The sequence below is a fragment of the Eptatretus burgeri genome, chromosome 5 (genome assembly GCF_056783735.1).
Source record: "Eptatretus burgeri isolate ZD-2024b chromosome 5, Ebu_testis_v1, whole genome shotgun sequence".
Classification (NCBI taxonomy): Eukaryota; Metazoa; Chordata; class Myxini; order Myxiniformes; family Myxinidae; genus Eptatretus; species Eptatretus burgeri.
The window spans coordinates 124,441,410-124,461,538 of NC_140965.1; positions in this window are offsets into that span (position 1 = coordinate 124,441,410).

Sequence of the window (20,129 nt, forward strand, 5' to 3'; positions counted from 1 at the left end):
AAGAAAGAAACCCCTCCCACCTCAAGAGATGGAGGAGTGGTCGGTGGTCGTGAGAGTGGAGGGGCTGTCGACGAGGGTTCTGCAGACGGTCGTGCTTGGAGCGCTCTGCAGACGGTCGTGGTCGTGCTTGGAGCGCTCTGCAGACGGTCGTGGTCGTGCTTGGAGCGCTCTGCAGACGGTCGTGGTCGTGCTTGGAGCGCTCTGCAGACGGTCGTGGTCGTGCTTGGAGCGCTCTGCGGTCCTTTGGAGGGCAAGTCTGGTGCCCGAGCAGCCAGGGTCGTGGGCCGTGGACTTCAGGTCGTGGGATCGAGTCCGACCGTGGTGGTTCGGGTTGGAGTGACCGCACGAGGCGGAACAGGTACCCCGGCCCGGCTCCACCGACTAAAGACCCATGGGGTCGTGTGTGTGTGTGTGTGTCCGTGTGTGTGTCCGTGTGTGTGTCCGTGTGTGTGTCCGTGTGTGTCCGTGTGTGTCCGTGTGTGTGTCCGTGTGTGTGTCCGTGTGTGTGTGTATGTGTGTGAGTGTGTGTGTGTGTGTGTGTGTGTGTGTCCGTGTGTGTGTCCGTGTGTGTGTCCGTGTGTGTGTGTGTGTGTGTCCGTGTGTGTGTGTGTGTGTGTGTGTGTGAGTGTGTGTGTGTGTGTGTGTGTGTGTGTGTGTCCGTGGGCCCTGTCTGTAAGTAGATATTGTGTAAGTGTTTTCCTTTGCTTGTACATTACATTTCTTTATTCATGATAACTCTGCTCTGTGTCCCCTCCCCGAATATTGTTATAAATAAACTCCTATTAAATGTTCCAGCTCGTTTTCTGTGCTTTCCTTCACTGGCCGAGCAAGGTGCGTCTTGAGAACGAGTGAGGCTGTTCGGGCCGTAAATCATAAATTGTTCATTTGGACCGACGGATGTTGGTCATCCCCGCTCGGTTTACACCCGGATCGGGCTCGGGAAGGCCGAAGTCACATTTGCCACGGCGGCCGTGGGTCTCCAAAATCTACGGCCACGAGCAATGATCTGGCGGCCGCAGTATTTCCACGGTCACACAATGTAGTAGTCAGATATGTTTTTATTTTTTGGGGAGCTGCACGGCATATTTAGAAATTGTGGAGACCGAAAACGTGGGGGTGCCGTACGGTCTTTGATTTGATGTCGCACGGTGACCTTTGGGCGTCCCTGCGGCAGCCATAGAATTTTCAAGGCAGACCCAAGGTTGCCTCAAGGTGCCCGCAAGGCGACCGCAGGGGGCCCAAAGGCGAACGTGCGACCAGACAGACGGTTACGAGTGGGTATATATACCAGTTCTTTTTTTTTACTGGAATAAAAATATAACAGTTCGGAATATACCAGTACGTGGTGCCCCCAGAATCCGAATTGAATTCGTTCCAGGAGGCTGTTCGGATTGCAAAAAGTTCGATTCCTAAACCGTTTTCCCAATAAGAAATAATGGAGTGAATTAATCTGTTCCTGGACCCCAAGAAAACCCACTTTCAAGACACTTTCAACTGAAATTCCCCATGTTTAAGGTAAAATAAGATGAGTAAATGACCTTCGGTGGCGGTGTATTGTTTGTAAACTGGTACAATCACCACATCCAAAGGTCCACACAGGCTCGAGCTCCAGCCTGGGTTCCGATCGCTCGCGCACTCTGCGAGAGCGCTGCCCCCAGGGCAACTCATCAAACATGATGCCCCCAGAACCACAATCACTTTCATCAAACGCATCGGACGGAGGTAATCATGGATATTCCAAATTACAACCGGTTTTTATGTGAAATTAAATCCTTGCCCGACAGTCTGTCACATCACGTGATCGGATTGCTTTTTTATTATGAATTAAAACACAAGATGAGTAAAAAAATCACAAATGAAGGTGAAAACACGAGGTAAAGTCGCGATCGACACACGAGAGATGCTTTCACGAGGACTTCCACCGACGAACTGAATGAACAAAGCGTGAAGATGCGCGTCGAACAGGTGGGGGAGGCACGTGAACAAACATGAACGCTACGTTGTGTTCAGTTTTTAAAATGTATTCGGTTTTAGGGCAAAATTCATTTTTCATTGATAAGAGCCTTCGGCAGCCGCACGAATAACGCAAGCCCACCGTACTCCCGACGTGGAACACAACGACGTCACAACTACGGCATGTCGAATTGCTACGGCCAACGGAGAAATGAAAAAAGTTATAACTCCACGTTATAATTCCACGGCGACCCCTACGGCCTGTAAAAGATAGCCAAACGGCGTAGGGCCACCCTGAGGCCACCGCACAAACTCTGCGGCCGCCGCACGTTTCTGTCAATTCAGAGGGCGTACGGCCGCCGTATCCTCGCCTTAGAGCAAATGTGACTTAGGCCGAAACGGTCCGTTCTGTCCGAGGTCCGTCGAGGGTGTGGTTTTCCCCGGTCATTGGATGACGTGGGTACTTAGGTTTATTGAAATTAGGCAATTAATCCTACCCCACGCCGTCGGAATATTGGCGACCACAGTCCGCTGAGGGACCCGTGACCTTTCGGACTTATCCGAGAGTCACGACATCAATTCCGGGTGTTCGGTGGGAGACGACTCCACTGCTCCACCTCGTGGTCGTTTCTCACCACCGACCCCCGGCCCACAACAATATGACTCGGGTGTAGTTGAATTTGGTATGATATACTGACCTTCCATCCAGCTTGATGCTCTTTTTGGTCGAATTCATCAGGGTCACTTTCTTGGTTAGTGTCTTGTTGAAGCTTGTTGGCCATCCAGATTCAAATTCCACCATCTGTTGTTGTCCAATCTTGAGAGAATCGTCAACGTTTACTTTGTCTGTCGCATGACAAATAGTAGTAGACACCAAAATTTTTTTCTTTTTTTTTTCAGTAGACAGTAGAACTTTCAGTAGAAAGTAGACACTTTTCCCTGAAATGGCTGTTTGGCATCTCGACGAATAATAGCGAACCCTCAGCGAGAGAAAGAACCAGTGGGGGGTTAAACAGCAGGATCGGGCACACACTTTAAAGTTATTACATTGATTGATTCCTCGTGTTTCGTTCCATGTTGTTGGCTGAGCATTACATCCTTATTTACTTTGTCCTAAAATTTGAGCTTATCTTGTGAGTAGAAATGTGGTGGATGAGTTTAGTTTGGTTTGATTTTTTGTTTTTTTCAGGAATGATAATTATCCCGTCCCACCCCCCCCCCCGGAGGGAGGGAGTGGGAGATTGTAATCGTCCAGTTTGTTTGTCTGTTTGTTTGTTTGTTTGTCTGTCTGTCTGTTCGCAACTTTACGGAAAAACAGCTTTAGCAAACACTATCAAATTTAATCCACCGGTGGGCAATGAATGTTGGACGACCCCATTAACTTTTGGGTCCAATTGGATCCAAGGGCAAGGTCATGAAAAGATCAAAATCGTTTTTCGCTCATAACTTCATCAAAAATAATCTGATTTACTTCAAACTAAGCTTCGAGTGAACCTTATTCTATTTGTCACTTATAATCCTTCCCATTCCTATCGTGAAAAAATGCATATTTGTGAAGATCGGAAGGGTCCGAAGTTTAAGGGGTCATGGTCATCTGTCAAAATTACAAATTTTCCATTAAAACTAAAACATGGTTATGAAAATACAACTTTACGGGAAAACGGCTGGCTGAAACACTGTCATATTGTATCCACAGGTGGGTACTGAACCTCGGACGACCCCATTAACTTTTGGATCCAATTAGGTCAAAGGTCAACAAGGTCAGGTCACGAAAAGGTCAAAATTGTTTTTCGCTCATAACTTCGTCAAAAATGGTTTAATTGACTTCAAACTAAGACTAAAATATTCCTTATTCTATTCCTCATAATCAACATTCAGGTTAAGGATGTATCAAATTTAAATTTGATCCCCAAAATAACTTTATGCCTTAAATGGGCGGGATTTGTTGTGCCTGGCACCACTTGTTTAGTTTTGTTTTATAAATAGTACGTGGTTTTCCGAACCACACCACAAGCCGAAACCATCAAACAAGGCCACCAGAACCAGTGGAATCCAACCCCAAGACGATCTTTATTCACAATGTAGATGGCATGGGAGAAGGAATTGCAGAACAGAGATACCATTTAACAACCAAAAATACAATAGGTCATGCAATCAACAAACAAATTAACCCCAACTCGATACATGCTCTCAAAACAATTCATCCGAACAAACGGCAGATTGCTCAACAATTCTCCTCTTCTGGCTGGATTTGTCACTCGTTCGATAAATACCGCAACACCGTCGTACAGTGAAATCCACAACAATGTCGGGAAGTTGTTTTAAACCCTGCGGTGTCAAAGTCATGCAGGAGTTATGAAGCAGAGATCATTGTATCGGCAGCTGAATCCCGGTGTAACAACTCTTGCTCAATCACTTGATGAAAAACTCTGCTCCAACACAACATTCTCAAAAGATCTTTGCTCTGGCGATCTCAGGTGCTTTCAGCTATCCACACTCCTGTGTTAAAAGCTCCGCACTCTTGGCCGTTCTCCTCAAAACTCTTTTTCCCGATCCTCGCGATTGATTCACTGTCTCTCTGTGTAAGCAGCTGTTCACTGTCAATCATGCAAATCAGCCGATGTTCCTCCTCTGGTGAATTTAATTGCTGTCTTTTACAATGCAGATTCAATGCTGATCCCGTACCCATGTGGATCCACAACAGATCCCGTGCCCATGTGGATCCACAACAGATCCCGTGCCCATGTGGATCCACAACAGATCCCGTGCCCATGTGGATCCACAACAGATCCCGTGCCCATGTGGATCCACAACAGATCCCGTGCCCATGTGGATCCACAACAGATCCCGTGCCCATGTGGATCCACAACAGATCCCGTGCCCATGTGGATCCACAACAGATCCCGTGCCCATGTGGATCCACAACAGATCCCGTGCCCATGTGGATCCACAACAGATCCCTTGCCCATGTGGCCGACCATGATGAAGCTAATTTCCATCTTTTACAATGTAAATTCACCACACATTCACCATGGTCTTGAGCTGCAAGGCTCATTTGTGTTTCAAAAGGAAAACAGAGGAAAACAACATAAAAACACACAGAGTTTAGATGTGGGGGAAGTGAGTAAGAAAGTTACAACAGCAGGGCAGGGAAAACGAATATCTCTCTGTACATTATAGCCAAATCACCCATCTGAATGTTTGCATGAGCTGCATGGTGTCAGGCATCAGAATATCTTTTCATCTTTCATTTCATGTTGACGTCTTGTCTTCGGATTGTCTCGTCCAATGGTGAGGTTCCTCTCTCACTGCCAACTTCAGGGAGTCTTATCTTCATATTCCTGTCAAAAAGAGCTTCAGCAGGGCTGACACCTGTGCTGCATTGTGGTGTCGCTCTGAAGTTTCGTAGGAACTTGAAAAGTTCTTGTCTCCATACCTTTCTTTCAATTAGTGCAGCCTGGATGGTCTTTTTGAGTACAAGCATACATTTTTTGATGTTGGCTTGTTGCCAAAGGGGTAGGTGATGGATCGGTGATTGAAACTGAGGTATGCAGAAAATTGTGCACAAAGTTAGCACTGTTGAATTGGGGACCATTGTCTGAATTTACGATATCGGTAACACCATCGCGGGTGAAGATCCCACCAAGTCATGGGATCACTGCCTTCGCACTTGTAGAGGTCAGAGTGTCTCCCCCAAGGAACTGTAATTAAGAGTCGATGACCACCAGGAGGTATTCTAACGATGGAAAGGATCCTGCAAAGTCGATGCTCACTTCAGACCAAGGATGAGCAAACAGTCCGGTCATCCGGAGGGGTTCTAAAGAGTACTCTGGACTCTGGAGTTGTGGCAAGACAGGCAAGATGGGATTTGACTGTAGTGGGAACCACACTTTCTCATGGATTAGTCTCTTCATCTTGATGATGCCTTGGTGACACTCATGGGCAATATTGATGACTTGTTGCTGGAGTGACTTTGGGATGATGACTTGGGTACTGTGTTGCAGAACGTGCTCATCACTGATGGACTGTTCATCCCTTACAGCCTTCAGTATCTGAAACATTGAGCCAACGATTGAGTGGTCTTGAGATGGGTAATACTGGTTTAGATGCACTGCCATTCATCACTGCTTGTCGAGTGTGGTCAGCTCGTGTTGCAGTCTTAATTTCATGAAGCGTCAATGTCTTTCGCAATGTGTGGTGGAGTACAAAGTTAGCATACTCATTTGCCACTCTTGACTCATGGGATGTCTTATAATCAGCCGTCAGAACTGGGTGGCAGCTGAGGTGATCAGCCGGGTTATTGCTGCTTGGCTGGTAATGATGCGTGAAATTATATGCATGAGGACGTATGTTCCACCATTCAATGCGGGCAGAGGTTCTGGAAGTGGGAGAGTTGCAGTTGGAGTGATGACTGTAAAGTGATGGCCATAAATGTAGAGAAGGAAGTGTTCATAAGCCCAAACTTCCGCAAGTGCTTCACACTCTGTCTGCGAATAGCGAGACTCAATGTCGGTGAGTGCATGCCTGGCATTGGTAACAATGCGATGAAAGTCCTCATCTTGTAAGGCTCAGACTGCACCAATGCCATAGGGTACAGCATCCACAATAACTTCTGTTTCCAAGTCAGGCTGTATCGTATAGTAGGCCGTGACCATGAAACTTGTCAGATAAGATGTGACTGAAAGTCTTTTACAGCCATCTCGTGTTCAGAGGTCCACTCCCGTAATCCGTAGTTCCCGAGTTAAGAACGGGTTATAGATCAATTAAGACATTGTCATGAATGTTTTGCTTGTGTTGTGTTCCCTGATGTTCCCCAATAAATCTGGCTGATTGGTGTCACATCCCTGCATGTCACATCTCTTGGGGGTTTCGTGATCTTGGTGTAATGCAGAATGAAACGTGAAATGTAGTTGGTCGAGCCGAGGAATCGATGCACTACTTTTGCATTGGCAGGCCTTGATACTTTGTGGATGGCTTCCACCTTCTTTGGGCCAGGTGAGATGCCATTCTTACTGAAAATACAGCCATATAATTATATTGTGTCCTAATGTCCTTGTTGAATTCGCATTTTCTTTCATTGAGGGTCAGGTGTCTTTCTTGGAGGTGAGCAAACACTTTCTTCAGCATGTCATTATGCTCCGTCTGTGTTTTGCCATGAATCAAAATATCGTTGATGTTCAGGGTTCCAGGTATGTTGGCTAAAATTTCAGTGATGTGGTTTTGAAAAATTTGGGCTGTGCTCATGACACCAAAGTTTAAATGTTTGTAATGTCTCAGTCAAACATGGGTCGAGAATGCAGTCATGTTTCTCGACTTCTCCACTATCTCTGGTTGGTGAAACGAAGAGTTCAAATCGAGCTTGCTGAATACTGTTAATTTGTTCAGTTGCATAAGAATGTCATCGATCGTTGCCATGATGCATCTGGTTGTTTTGATCACCTTGTTTTGGGAGTCGCATGTCGATACAGATGTGAATCTCGTCAGGCTTCTTGGGCTTTGGTGTTGCTACGATGAGAGAAACCCATGGAGTTGGGTCTTCGACTTTTTCGAGAATTTCCAGGCTCTCTGAGTGTCCAAAGTCTTCTACTTTCTTCCACATATGGTACGGGATGTGTTGATGTTGCTGAGCTGTCAGTGTAACCGTTTCATCGACATACAGCTTGACCTTGACATCTTTCATTTTCCCAATGCCGTGGAAGACATCACGGTACTCTTTGTGTAGATCTTGAGTTATGTCTCAAAATGCCGTAAATGCGAAGCTGATGAGATCGACCTTCTGTGCTGTGTCAGCACTCATCAGGTTGCCATTATGGAGTCCAGCTCCTGTCTGAAGAATGAAAAATGCGGCTGACAACTCACTGTCCTTTTATTTGATTTAAGGTCACGCTGGCCACTTATTGGCAGAGGCATGCATGATCCAGATGCAGAGATGGGAAAACATGGTGAGTGAGATTTCAGCATGCACTGCAGTGATTACATATTCATGAATGTTTGTTCAGTCATGATGTTCACAGATGTACCCGTGTCAATTATGAAAGGAACTGGCTCACCTTGAATGTCAATGCTGAGGGTGGGTGCTGTTGGTTTCTTGCAAGACCGGCCAAAGTTGTCGGGCTTTGGGACTTCAAGAGAATTCAAAATTTTACATTCAAGTCAATGGGGAAAATAAGATGGCTTACTGACTCGCCCCTCCAGAGCACCCAAAACCGAGACTCGTCTCCCTCTTCCCTTTGCAGGGGAAAGGGGGAGGGGGAATTAAACGCAACAAAGTGCTTTCTCCTTATGATTCTCGAATACCTCCCCGCTCTCCTTTCTCCTCTCTTGAAAAATTCAAATAGAGGAATTGTGAGAGCTCTCTTTCCCACTCTGCCAGTGAACCAACAAATATTATTTTACTCCTCAATCTCTCAAACAACTTCATTCTCTTCCTACTCGTATCTCCATCTAGTATAATGACAAACAATACATCTCTCTGTTCTTTCTCCAAACACCTACTTTGACCTCGTATGAAACGATACACCTCTCTCAATGATCTTGTCTGGAAACCTACAGAACCACACACCATCTTAAGATTGCGGTGAATTTTTTTTACTTCATAAATACAATGTTTCTAAACACCAAAGACAAATTTCAATCAATCTCCCCGATTAAAAAGATCATGAAATACATTGCTCTTATGTAAAATTGAACAAAGATGAGTTTAATAACTTCTGGATAAAACCTATGATGAAAGATAATAGGAGTTCCTCATCATTTCCCTTTCAAGGAAGAGCATTTTCCCTCAGTGGGAAAACATCAATTGAAGTCGTCCTCACAAAAGTTTCACCCTTACTTCTTGAGATCTATCGTAAACTAGGGAGGTAATGAAAGTCGCAAAAGTATCAAAAAAGAAAATCCTTTTTACTAAGGTAATGGATAAAGAGGATCAAACTATGAGTTGTAAATGTGGAAAAATTTGTGTTTTCTTTAATAACCCTAAATATGTAAACCATGAAGAAATTAGAGATTTAAATATCTGGGGTGAAATGACATTTCGTTCAGTAGTTGCTTGGAACCATTTTCAAATTACCTTTAATATAAAATTATGTGGTTGTTTAATCTGTGAATGAAAAAAAGATATGGAAAGAGATGGTAATGTTTTTTTCTAGTAATTAAATGAGTCATTATTCAAGTGAAGATTATCATCGTGATGGTGGCATCTCTTTTGGAACAGAAGACAGTTATGATACCGAGAGTTTGTGTTCAAACGAAAGTAATTTTACAGATGATTGTGAATGCACCAATGAAAAGTACCGAAGATGAATTTTATTTGAAGTAAAGTTTTACTTTAAAAATATGAATAGTATACTAGATCTTGAGCCCCTTCAATTCCCTGATTCTTCGTATGACAAATTTGAGAATTGTCCTGCATGTGATAGGGTGGGATTAAACACAGACAAAAGCCCATAAACAATGTATATTCTGTGATTATCTTCTAATAAATGAAATTATGAAATATAAAAAGGAACATAACTGTTTCAAAATTACACCAATAATGAATTACTTTACAAGATTAATAAGATAAATTAATGTTAAGTATGAGGGTGATAATACAACTTTTCTTACAAGAGAAGAGACTGAACAAATGACGGTAATGTTTCATGGATTGATGATATCTATTATTCACGATTGTCATTTTCAGGGAAATATCAACACAAGATATAGCATAAACAAAATAATGGATTATCTTGAAATTAAACCTGAACTTAGGATAAAACATAGAGTTTCTAAAAAAAGCCCCCAAAAAATAAATAACTTTTTCTCTAAATACATATATATATATATATATATATATATATATATATATATATATATATATATATATATATATATATATATATATATATATATATATGACTGATCGGAGATTTATAGTCCTTATTTGTTGGTCCTGGTGTCGGTCTGTCAGTGTGTGTGTTTGTCGGGGGTTTTTGACCCCCTTGCAGTTGTTCGATTTTGATGAAATTTGGGTGGTTGGACCAGTTTATGACCTCGTTGTTCCGCGTAGGTACTGGTTGCTAACGCCCCTTTGGTTGCCTAGCAATGGCCGAAAAACCTCTTGTTATGCGACATTTGGCTCAAAATCAATTCCGAAAGCCAATTTCATAGCTCAAGCCATGAAAATCAGCACATATGTTCTTCAAGGGATCACGTCTGAAATAAACTTCAGCTGATCAAGAGTCTGAGGCCGAGGGTTTCCATAGATCCTGTCCTTGAGATACCCCCACAAGAAGAAGTCTGGAGGAGTAAGGTCAGGGGAATGCGGTGGCCACTCAACGTCTTTGTAGAGGGAGATAAAGCGGCCCTCAAAATGTTGGTTGAGAAAACGCCTTGTTTCCCTGGCTGTATGGGGCGGTGCCTCATCCTGCTGGAACCACTGGGTTCTCATCTGGATCAGGTTGTTTCTCCTTCGGGCCTGAGTACGTAGCTCAGGCAGATAGAATTCCTAAATCATTTCGCGATAGTTCCTCTGGTTTACCGTGCAAGTGCGTCCCTGGTCATCTTCAAAGAAGTATGGACCAATTATCCCATACCAACCAACCGCCACCCACATGGTAACTTTGAGAACAGATCGAGGCACCAGTTCAGTTGATGCATTACCAGGATTTTCAGTTCCCCAGTACCGAAAGTTTTGCTTGTTTACCTCCCCGGACAAGTGAGCATGGCATTCGTCCATCATGTGAAGTTTTTTTTAGGAAGTCTGCGTCTTCTTCCAACTTTCCTGAGAACCAATTTGCAAAGTCTAGTCGTTTGCGTTTCTGTTGATCAGTAAGCACCGTTTCCGTTTGAATTTTGTATGGAAAGGCATGAATGTCTTGGCGAAGGATCCTCTGAACGGTGCTCTTATGAATGTTTGTCTCGGCAGAAAGTCGTCGAATCGATTTTTTTTTTTGGACTCTGAACGACCGCCTGTCTCACCATTTCCACATTTTCTTCACTACGACCTTTCCTCTTCCGACCACCGTGACCCTTGTGAAGGTCACAGATGGTTCCCACATTGGTAAGCTTTGCGATGGTGCACTTTGTTGTCCGAAAGTTTGGTGCATGGCGCAAGTGGATTCCGAAATGTCTCGAGTAAAGACGTTGCACCTGTATCACACTTTTCGTCTGGTGCCAAAGTTCAACAATTTTCGTCCGTTGTTATACGGTCAGTGTTGGCATTTTTCTGGCGCTTGCTTGGGATCAAAATAAACTTCAGCGTCTCTGCAACAAGAAATTAAGCATTAGTGACAAAATTACTGCTTTTTTAGGATCAAACGAAGCATTTTAAAAGTTGTATATTTTTTTGGGACACCATATATATATATATATATATATATATATATATATATATATATATATATATATATATATATATATATATATGTATGAATGATTTGTTTTTTTACCCATGTGGGAAAATAATTTTTGTTATTGGGGACAGCCTGTTCGAAAAAACAAAACAAAAACAATAATTATTAATCATTTTGTGATTTGGTTCTGTCTAAAACAACATATAATTAATCGGTTTTAACAAAGCTTACCTCTCCTGTTGTGAAAATGAGTGAAAATCATTGACAAGGTCGTAATTTTTCTCCACTGGCATCCTCTGAATGAAGCAAGCTGGAATTTGGGTTGCAATAAATAAGACAAGACGAAGTGATGTGTTCCAGTTTGAAAAGGAGAAATATGAGTGAGCATCAGCGAGTGAATATTGCGACTTTGAGAAATGGGACACATTACTGCATCAACCCTCCCTTTTGACACTTCTCTTGAGTGTTTCCTGTTCCTCACATGGGCTTGTTGAACATTGCATTTGCGATCACCAAACTGACAAACATTGGCAGAGTGTCCCTTCTTAGAGCAGTTGCGACATAGCCTTTCTCTGGCAGGGCACCTCTCTCGGGGATGTGGTGGTCCAGCACACCACCCACAGTCCTTGGAGCTCTGCGTCGTCGGACATGTTGACCATAGAGTCCATGTGGCTGTGACCATGTGGTGACGTCGTCTGGATCTGGAGAAGGTTGATTAACATCCTCCCCTCTTGAAACCAGACAAAAATGAATGCCTTCCCTTCCCCTTCCATCACACTGCCTTCCCATTCCGCTCTCCTCATGATGCCTTCCCTCCCATCCCCCCATGCCGCTGACACCTTCCCTCCCCTCACACTGCCTCCTCCTTCCCTCCCCTCCCCACAAAAAGCTGCACTACAAATGGTCTGAGACCTCAAGGAAAGCCATGAGAACTCTCCATCCGTGCAGTCACGTCAGTCAGCAGAGTCTAACCGCCGGAGACCACACGTACATTCCTAACTCGATGCAAATTTGGAGGATGAGCACTTACACAATATAGTTCCCTTCTTCTCCAAAACCGTGCATCGGAAGTCCAGACACATGCTCAACCGTGCCCCCTGTGCCATGAACAATTATATCTGGCCCAAGTGGAAAACAACCCTCCACATACCAACGACACCAACAATATGAGTCATGTGGCCCCAAAATGACCAGCACTATTCCTCACGTGGCCCCATTTTGGCGAGCTCTTTCATTCATTTGACAAATCCAGTTCAGGGAACGACACAACAATGTCAGGAGGTTCTTTTCAAACCCGGTGGTGTCAATGCTGTGCAGGATTTATGAATCGTAGATTGTTGTGTCAGCAGGTGGTTTCTGGTGTAACAGCTCTTGCTCAATCACTTGATGGAAAACTCTGCTCCATCACAGCGTTCTCAAAAGCTCTTTGCTCTGGCAAGCTGAAGCATTTTCATCTCTCCACACTCCTGTGTGAAAAGCTCTCCACACTTGTTCTGATCACCTCTGCACACTCTGCCGGGTTCGTTCTCATCGAAGCTCTTGCTTCTCTCAATCTCCTCAAAGTAATTCTTCCTCTCCTCATCGTTAACAGCTGCTTTCACAGAGAGACAGGTAACTGTCAATCAGGCGAGATCAGCCGATTACTGATCAGCCTCTCGTGGTGAAGCTGATTGCCGGCTTTAATAATACAGATTCGCCACACATTCTATATCTTCACTTCTAATACACTTACAAACACAATTTTGGTGTCTACAACGATGTTTCATGTGACAGACAAGGTAAACGTTGATGATTCTCTCAAGATTGGACAACAACAGATGGTGGAATTTGAATCTGATGGTCAACAAGCTTCAACAAGACACTAACCAAGAAAGTGACCCTGATGACTTCGACCAAAAAGAGCATCAAGCTGGATGGAAGGCCAGTATATCATACCGAATTGATCGACACCCGAGTCATATGTCTCCAACAATACAGGGATATTGATATCAAGGATGTCCTCTCTTATTTACTGTCCCCTGTCCCAGCCTCCTTGTTTGATGAGAGCAGTGTGATGCGTGCTCAGTCGAAAGCAATCCTTTGGACGAAACTCCAAGTTGAGCAATCAAGTCAAATCGATGGAAGTGCCATGTTAGGGACTGTACATTGGCCCACAAATGGTACAGTTGAGGATTGTGTGATCAACTTCATGGGAACCATCAAATACCACCTGGAGGGTTGTGACGTATACCTGATTTTCGACAGGTACATCAAAATCAGCAAGAAACAAATGATGAGCGACAGTCGTGCAGGTCATGATTCAAGTTGAAAACATCAACTCAACTTACAAACAACACTTCCAGCGCAAAAAGTGGCATTTGACAGATCAAATAATCAAATGGAGCAAAATGTAGCCGACAACAAAGTACAACTGATCGATTTGATCTGTCAGTATCTGATGACCCACATTGTGGACAACCACACCAAACTTGTGATCACCAGAAAAAATCCCACACCAGTACAAGTATGGAACAATTCCACTCCCCAGAGACAGGATCTGAAAACACACCATGAAGAAGACGATGTCATCATCATCCATCACTTAGAATTGTGTCAGGTGTCAGTGGTGACTCACACATCAAAGTGATCTGCGACAATTCAGATGTCTTTGTCCTGTTGATTCATTTCTACCTCAAGGAAAACATGACTGTGGATGTCACCATGGAGAGTCCATGTGCTGGGAGGGCGAACGTAGACATTCGCCAAACAGCACTGAAACACAAAAGCATCGCCAAATATCTGCCTGCTGTACATGCTCTGACCGGATGCGAGACTGTGTGATATTTGTTTGGCATTGGAAAGGCCACAGTGCTGAAGGTTCTAATGGGCGGACATCATCCCACCTTACTTGGTCAGGTGGAAGCAGACGAGGAAAAGATTATATCTGAGGCAACGACCTTCATTGCTGCCTGTTATGGTTCCAAACTCGAAGGGGATATGTCGACACACCGGTATCAGTTGTGGAAGTCTAAGATGGCCAACTCGAAGATTACCTCTGCTCCGAAATTGAAGTCGTTGCCCCCATCGCATGATGCCTTTGTTCAACATGTACATCATGCTCATCGTCAAGTCTATTTGTGGAAACCGGCCTCTCAGTCAGACTCTGCGAACTTGGATCCCATCAAGTATGGATGGCAAGAAGGTGAGGACGGTGCGATGTTGTGTCCAAACACACTTCCACCTGATGTGTCTGCTGCACCAGTCACCATTCTGCAGCTGATCAAGTGTGGATGCTCCACCAGCCGGCCATGTCCCACCGGGAGGTGTGGTTGTGTGGCAGCACAGATGTCATGTTCGATGTTTTGCAGTTGTAATGCTGGATCAGACTGTTGTAACAAACAGACAAGGGCAGTAACTGCTCATCACGATGACGATGACGAAGATTGAACATAATGTAGAACATTGCTTCCTTGACAAAGTTAATATTTTTTTGCCGAAAAATAAAAGGTAATTTCAAAATCGTGTACATTTAAATACTGACTTTAAGACAAAACCCAAAGTCATAGTCAACTACCCACATGTATCCGGATATATTTGTGTAAAAATCATATTCCAATGTAATCATCAATTCATTCATCATTGCAAGTAAGTTACTTCAGCCGTCATTGACTATTATTGTGAGTAGTATTAATATTTGAGGGTTCATCAAATTCAATTTCTCACTCGAAGTGATCAGTGAAACTGCAAAATACCATTTTTCATATTAAAATGGTCGCAAACTTGAAAATATGAGACAGGTCTTATATATATATATATACACCTTCAATTTTATCATGATCGGATTCCTTGACCATGAAAACATGGTATAGACACCAAGATTGTGTTTGTAAGTTCATTAGAACTGAAGAAAAAGCCCAAAACAGAATTTATGGAAAGTCGGTGGAGGCCATTTTGTTTTTCGCCTCCAAACAAAATTCCTCAAGGGTGCGAGTCTGGCACCCGGCTGATTCTGATTCAGGATAGCTCAGAGATGATGAATCAACCAAAAAAACTTCATAATGACACCACAACATGCTTTTTCACATTTCCGCTGGACGAGGTCAGACTGCATTTCTGGTGGTCTTGGGTACTTTATCTGCTGGAAAATTTTCATTGCTGTCAAGTGTTCCGCCCATGGGGGTAGACTCTCGCTCGTGTGGATGGAGATTCCGAAAGTTGTGCAATTTTTTTGAGACATAAAATCTGCTCATACATTTTTTTTTTTCCCGTACGATTTTTTTTTGGAAATAAATTTTGACTTTAAATTTTCTGGGTGAACATTTAATGTGTAATTTCTAAATCGTTCATTCTTAGATATAAATCACAAATCAGTGCTGTAGAAAATGTGCAATAGATTTATAGAAAATGTACTTGTTTTGAATGAAACAGCTGAAATGTGATAGAAATAGGTGAACTGGAGCTACCATACGTGAATAGGTGGAACTGTTCAAGATCCGGGTAAGAACGGAGGCATTACGCTCCCAAGTCATGTCATGAAGGTGCTGGAGAGGATTCTGGACGGGAGATTAAGGAAGAGGTTGGAGATGGAGATCAGAGAAGAGCAGCAGGGGTTTAGAAAGGGTAGGGGGACGACGGATGGAATGTTCACGCTGAGACATCTGGTGGAGAAGAGATTTTGGAGGTGCAAGGTGAAATGGCATTGGGGTTGGTGTACCTGGGTAAGGCCTATGACACCGTCCCGAGAGAAATGGTGATGGCCACACCGAGATGGATGGGGGTGCTGAAAGCAGAAGTTTGGTTGGTGGAAGGGATGTAGAAGGGAACGAAGGGAAGGGTTTTGGTTCTTCCTGAGATGGCTGAGGAGTTAAGTGTGGACATCAGTTTGAGGCAGGGAAGCTCTCTCAGCCCACTCTTGTTTATCATGGTGATAGAGCTGGTAAGCAGGAAGGTCAGCTTGAGGGGTAGTACGGGGAGGTTGGTGGATGCGGACGATGTGGCTATTTTGCTGGAGAGTGAGTGGGAGATGCATGAAGTCATGGGGGTGTGGAGGGAGGCATTTGTAAGCTTGGGCTGAAGATGAGTATGGAGAAGTTTGAGGTGATGTGAGTCAGGCAGCAGAGAAAATAATTGAATATCAGGTTTGAGGGGAAAGTGATGAGGCAGGGAAATAGGTTTGAATATATTGGGGAAACAGTGACCATGGTTAGTAAGTCCAAGGCAGAGGTGCAGAGGAGGATTCAGGTGAGAGTGAATGTGTGGAGGAGGGTGTAGGGAGTATTGACATCCTACCTTGATGGTGCAGAGATGGTGGCACTGACAGAAAGACAACAACAGAGGCTGCAGGTTTGCGAGAACAACTGGATCAGGAGGATTGTGGAAGTGGAGAGGGTGGATAGAAGGAGGAGAGATGAACTGAGGGAGGGATTGGTATGCAGATGAGTTTGATGGGGAGATTGGTGAAATGCCGGCTGAGATGTGCTGGAAACTTGGTGCGGACGGGGTAAGAAAGAATGGGAAAGAGAGCGGTTTGGTTGAGGGAGCAAGGAAAGAGGAAAAGAGATCGACCGTGCTTGAGATGGGAGGATTGTGTGAGGAAGGATATCAGTAAGGTCGGGGTGGTTTGAGAGTAGAGAGTTGGCTGAGGACAGAGGGAGGTAGAGGAGTATCGTGATCAAGGTGGGGCAGAAGTGTGGTGCCGGCGGACCTCACCCATTATAAAGGGAAGAGGAGGAGAAGAAGAATAACTGATTTAACCTCTGATTGATAAGAGGTAAAGAAAATGGTAAAACAAAAGAGGAAACAGAAGAACAATGCATTCTCTCAAAGAAAATATGATCACACACAAAAAGAGGCAAAAAGGAAGATGATTTAGAATTTTGTCATATTTCGAAGAAAAAAACAGAGATCGAGATCGGAGCTGTATCGTTGGTTCTTTCAAATGCCTCCCTCCACACCCCGTTATCTTATTTGTCGTGAAACCAGAATTATGCCCGATGGGGATTTGTCAATTTAGCAGAGGGTCTTCTACTGAAGGAAGAAACTTCACAAATCTATAAAGCACTGACCAGCACACAGGCAGCAGTGCTCAATTCTGATTGGCCATATATTGGGATGTGGCATGACATGGGCATTGAACAATATGACCAAGGACTGTGTAAAGTATACTTACCTATCCACCAGAGAAAAAGGCACTGACAAAGTATTACTTGACTACACACGTGAAGGCAGCTGGTCGAGCGATGACAATGGACATGAGTTGTGTTGCTAAAGATTCTAATGCCACCCACAAAGAAACTACTGTAAAGCACAAACATACGGACGCATCTATAGTCAAAGACGTCGTGACCGTAGTTTGTGAGAGAATGTTAAATCACTTTCAAACTGATAATGGAACAAGCCCACAGAAAAAGCAACCACTTGTAAATATTGTTACATCTGTAGTGGCTCCAGATAATGTGACAATATCTTAATAAAGTGAGAGAGAATGAAGCAATTTTAATGAAAGACTTCACATCCGATTGATTGCAAATTGGTAATGAAGGCTTCTTTGACCCAATCAAGAAACCAGGCCTGAAATAATTTGCCAACCTCAACAAACCAGTGGAAACCAAGAGAAAGCAGGCAATAGAGACGCTGAATACTGACAGACAAATATTCAGTAAACTGGGAATCATTGTTCAATCTCGAGATGTGGATGGACGAAACTTTTTGAATTCTGAATTAGTTCCGGTGCCTCTCACACTTTCCAATATGGATGGCTTAATGAGAAGGATGCAAAGAAAGTAAATCCCTTGCATCGTTTGAGAAAGATCATGCATGCTCTGCTGAGTTATCTGAAACAACATTTGGAGTGATAGACTTGATGAAGCTCCTTCAAATGATATGCACAGACATTGCCTCCTGCACAACGTTTGGAGAGCTTTCTGATTGGTTGTTGAGCAGAATCCTTGGAATGAAATGCAAGTCCATTGCAGTTGGTGATAACTACTCCAGTCAAGGACCGCTCAAATCAGGAGAAAGAGCCCGGAGAGGCAGTGTACATATGCAAGAAATTTGAAATCCTTTGTGGATGACATACCTTCCAAAGCAATGGTTGAAGATGATGTCAAATGTAAAAAAAAACAAAGAAAATACCATCAACTTTCTTATGGAAGAAAGTGAATTGTGAAGAATGAGGAGACACTTATGCCTGGCTGTGAACTCTATCTGTCTGGTGGGTTTCATGAAGTAAAAGGAGCAGTCGGAGTAACCCGTGGTCACCGTCATGATGTTCCTGAACTGACAGCTAATCATGAAGAACCTAATTATTGGATGTTTCTCGACATCACACATGCAAAGGAAACTTTGGGAGTTGACAGGGTTATCTTGTGGAGTTTGGATTTGGATATCGCAGGATACTGCTCAATAATTGGAGTCAAGGAGTTGTTCTTGCAGACTGGCACTGGTTGTAAGAAGAGGTTTGTGCCAATGTACACTCTGACAGCAGAACTATGAGAACATGTTGCGGGTATTGCCTTCAATTCACACATTCAGTGACACTTGATGTAAATGCCACCTCACGCCTTTTACTGTAATCGTGAAGTATGGTGATGGCATAGCAGCAGTCCGAAGTGCCACGTTTGACTGGTCCAACAATGGATATTGCCACTTTGTTCCAGGGTCCCTCAGGCAATTTTATGGCTGAAGTGGAGCAGAGAAGATTTTCACACTTTTGTCACTCAGTTGACAGAACATGCACGAATCATGGACAATGTGGCATCACAATGCTTTGATTAAGTCCATTCCCAGCAGTGGTGAACCAAGCATAACTATGTAGGACATGGCTGGAGCCGTAACACCATCATGAAAAATGGTGAAACGGAGGCATGCCATTACAGGTCAGTCATCTTTCAAGTAAGTGACCAGTTTGACACGAGACTCAGTCAAAGGGCAGTTGGCAAAATGTCTCTGGTGCAGCTCTTCTGGCAGAACAGAGACTGAGAAGCCAGTATCAACGATGACTCCACATTACAGGTATGCCCAGCAGGTGACTCGATTTGGACCTTACAGAGAATTTTATCTTTTATCGAGAGAGCATCGTTCAAGTAAAGCATGGACAGTTCAGGGACGACAACCTCACGTATGTCTTTCTGGGCAGAGTGGCTGACTTTTGAGATGTGTCTCACTTTCCCGAATGCATCTTACCTTTAAAGCAGGGCAAGAAGGCACATTTTTAAGGTTGTTTTTTAAATCCACACCTGTATCAGGTACGGCAGATTTTGTGGATAAAAAGTCTGCAGCACAGGTTGAAGGTGAAGCAATTACATGTTTGGAGATGATTGCTTGGATCGGTACTGAATCAGATAGTAGATTTACATTCAGCAATGTTGATTCAGTTTGACAGGCCATATTGACTGCTTTTGTTCAAGTCAGGTTTGGCTCCGAACAGCAGTCTTTCACGAATCATGGTATTCAAAAAATATTCCACCAGTTGATCACGCAGCATCTCCTCCTCCATTTCACCAAACTCACAAGTGGCAGTAAGTTCACGCAAGGCCACAATGTCGTATGGTTCACAGTGTCATGCCGTGGAAATTGCGTGCCAAAAGCGATTTTTATTGTTTAAATGCCATCTATAGCGTGTTTATAAACAAAAACTTGGGTGGCAATTTTACTTTTGGGAATTTGGGTTTTTGTGAGGGCTTAAACGGGGGTACCGTCATTTCGCAGTTTATCGCCCGAAATGAAAGTGCTAGTCTTGTTCTAACTATTTTTATATTTTAAAATTTTAAGAGGAAAATTATGAAAAAAATCAGGTGTCTTCCTCATCTCATCATTCATTTATATACCAAATATTTAGTTGATATCCTGAATAATTATTGATGT